The sequence below is a fragment of the Equus asinus genome, chromosome X, assembly GCF_041296235.1.
Source record: "Equus asinus isolate D_3611 breed Donkey chromosome X, EquAss-T2T_v2, whole genome shotgun sequence".
NCBI lineage: Eukaryota > Metazoa > Chordata > Mammalia > Perissodactyla > Equidae > Equus > Equus asinus.
In genome coordinates, this window is record NC_091820.1 from 105,286,467 (window position 1) to 105,290,434 (window position 3,968).

Consider the following 3,968-nt stretch of genomic DNA (forward strand, 5'->3'; position numbering starts at 1 on the left):
TGGATTATATGGTAGATCTAGTCTTAATTTTCTGAGGATACTCCATGCTGCTTTCCATAGTGGCTGCACCACTTTGCACTCCCACTAGCAGTGTACAAGGGTTCCCTTCTCACCACATCCTCTCCAACACTTGTTGTTTCCTGTCTTGTTAATTATAGCCATTCTGACGGGAGTTAGGTGATATCTCATTGTAGTTTTGATTTGCATTTCCCTGATAGCTAATGATGTTGGACATCTTTTCATGTGCCTGTTGGCCATCCATGTATCTTCTGTGGAGAAATCTCTGTTCAGATCTTTTGCCCACTTTTTGATTGGGTTGTTAGTTTTTTTGTTGTTGAGATGTATGAGTTCTTTGTATATTTTGGATTTTATCCCCTTATCTGATATATGGTTTGCAAATATCTTCTCCCAATTGTTAGGTTGTCTTTTCGCTTTGTTGATGGTTTCCTTTGCTGTGCAGAAGCTTTTTAGTTTGATGTAGTCCCATTTGTTCATTTTTTCTTTTGTTTCCCTTGCCCAGTAAAACATGGTACTTGAAAATATGCCGTTAAGACGAAAGTCAAAGAGCATACTTCTTATGTTTTCTTCTAGAAGTTTCATATTTTTGGGTCTTATATTCAAGTCTTTAATCCATTTTGAGTTGATTTTTTTGCATGGTGTAAGGTGATGGTCTACTTTCATTCTTTTGCATGTGGCTGTCCAGTTTTCCCAACACTATTTTGGAATTTCATTATAAGTGCATAGAAATAAAGTTGATTTTTGTATATTGATCTTGTATCCTGCAACATTGCTGAACTATAGTGGCCTTTTTTGTGGATTCTCTAGGATCTCCTATATACAAAATCATGTCATCCACAAATGGAGATTGTTTTACTTTTACTATTCTAATCTTGATGGCTTTTATTTCTTTTTGTTGCATGATGGCTATGACTGGAACCTGCAGTACAATGAATACCAGAGGTGGTAAGAGCAGACATCTTTATCTTCTTCCTGATCTTAGAGGAAAGCTTCAGTCCTCCTTCATCTAGTATAATATTAGCTGTGAGTTTTACATATGAGTACTTTATCAAGTTGAAGAAGTTTCCCTATATTCCTACTCGTTGAGTGTTTTTTTATTGAGAAAAGGTGTTGGATTTTGTCAAATACTTTTTCTTCATCTATTGAAATGATCATGTGCTTTCCCCCTTATTCTTTTAATATTGTGTATTATGTTGATTGATTTCCATATGCTGAACCAAGCTTCCATTCCTGAGATAAAACATACCTGCTCATAGTGTATAATCTTCTTCATATGTTGCTAGATTCAGTTTGCTTGTATTTTGCTTAGCATTTTTGTGTCTGTATTCATAAGGGTTATTTGTCTTTAGTTTTCTCTTGTGATATATTTGGCTTGTTTTTAGTGTCAGTGTAATATTGGCCACGTAGAATGATTTAGAGGTGTTTTCTCCTCTTCTAATTTTTGAAGTCTTTTTGAAGAATTGTTACTAATTTTTCTGTAAACATTTGGTATAATTCACCAGGGAAGCTATCTAGTCCTGAACTTTCTTTCTTACTACTAATTCCATTTCTTTATATTTTATACTTCCATTTTGATTCTGCATTTCTTCTTAAGTCAGTCTTGGTAGTTTGTGTCTTACTAGGAATTTGTCCTTTTCATCCAGATTATCTAATTTGTTGGCATGCACTTGTTCATAGTATAACCTTAAAATCCTTTATAATTATTTCTATAAGGATGTTAATAATGTCCCCTCTTTAATTCCTGATTTAATAATTTCAGCCCCCCTTTTCTGTTTCTTTGGTCAGTCAAGCTACAGTTTTGTCAATTTCATTGATCTTTTCAAAGAACCAACTTTTGGTTTTGTTTATTTTCTCTCTTGTTTTTCTATTCTCTATTTTATTTATTTCCTCCTTAATCTTTATTATCTCTGCTTCTGCTTGCTTTGGATTTAGTTTGCTCTTCTTTTTCTGATTTCTTAAGGTAGAAAGTTTGGTTATTGATTTGAGATTTTTCTTATTTTTTAGTATATACATTTTTAACTATAAATTTTCCTCTAAGTACTGCTTTTATGGCATCCTATAAGTTTTGGAAATTTGTATTTTAATTTTTACTCATCTCAGAGTATTTTCTAATTTCTCTCATGATTTCCTCTTTGACTCTTTTGTTATTTAGGAGTTTGTTGTTGAAGTTTTACAAGTTTGTGAATTTTCCATTTTCTTCTGTTATTGATTTCTAATTACATTCCACTGTGGTTATAGTACATACTTTGCATGATTTCAATCCTTTGAAATTTATTAATATTTGTGTTATAGTCTAACATATAGTTTATCCTGGAGAATGTTATGTATATGCTGCAAAAGAACACACATTAAGTTGTTGTTAGGTGGAGGGGTCTACAAATGTCTGGTAGGTACAGTTGGTTTTTTGGTGTTTAAGTATTCTCTTTTCTTATTCATCTGTTCAGTTATTCTATCCATTTTTGAAAATAGGGTATTACATCTCCTACAACTCTTATTCAGTTATCTGTTTCTCCCTTAAATTCTGAGAATTTTGCTTCATGTATTTTCAGATTCTTTTGTAGGACCTATATGTTTATATAGTCATGTACTGCATAACAATATTTTGGTCAATGACAGACTACATATATGAATATGGTCCCATAAGATTAGTATGATATAACTTAGGTGTGTAGTAGGCTATACCATCTAGGTTTGGGTAAGGATACTCTATGATGTTTGCACAATGGTGAAATCACCTAATGATGCATTTCTCAGAACATATCCCTGTCATTAATCACACATGACTATAATTATTATATCTTTTTGATGGACTGACCCTTTTATCATGTTGAAATATCCTTCTTTGTCTCTAGTAAAATTTTTGGTCTTAAAGTCTTTTTTGTTTGATATTAGTATAGTTACTTCAGCTCACTTTTGGTTACTATTTGTATGGTATATTTTGTAAAACCTTTTACTTTCAACTTTTTTGTGTCTTTGAATGTAGAGTGTGTCTCTTGTAGACAGCATATTGTTGAATCATATTTTTAATATGATTGTTTTCTGAATCCATTTTTCCAATTTCTGCTTTTAAATTGGAGAGTTTAATCCATTTACATTTAATGTAATTACTTATATGTTAGAATTTATTTCTACCATTTTGCTATTTGTTTTCAGTAGGTTTTATATCTTTTTTGTTCCCCATCCCTCCATTTCTGCCTTCTTTGTGCTAAATAGATATTTTCTGACATACGAATTTAATTCCATTTTCTTTTACTGTATTTTTTAGTTATTTTCTTATTCGTTGCTCTGGGGATTATAATTAATAACAACTTGTAAAAGTCTAGTTCAGATTAACCTAAAGTTAATTTTAATATTATCTAAAACTTTGCTTTTATATACCTCCATTTACTTCCTCTTCTTTATGCTATTAATATCATATAAATTACATAGTTATGCATTGTATGTCCACAGAACAGATTTATAATTATTGTTTTATGCATTTGTTTTTTAAATCATGTAGAAAAAAATTTAAACAAAAATTTCATTTAGTGATCTTTTATATTTACCTGTGTAGTTCCCTTTTCCAGTGCTCTTTATTTTTTCATGTGGATTTGAGTTACTGAATTTCAACCTTAAGAATTCCCTTTACTATTTCGTGTAGAGTAGATTTTCTTGCAATGAATCCTCAGTTTGTGTTTATCTGGGAATATCTTAATTTCTCCTTCACTTTTGATGAAAAGTTTTGCCAGATATATAATTGTTGGTTAACTGTATTTTTTTCCAGCACTTTGAATTTCTCATCCACTGCCTTCTGACATCTATGATTTCTGCCTAGAAATCAGCTGTTTATCATATTGAGGATCCACTATACACGATGATTCACTTCTTTTTTGCTGCTTTCAAGATGCTGTCTTTAGCCTTGGCTTTTGACAGTTTGATTATGAGGTTTCTACTTTGGATCTCTTTGAGTT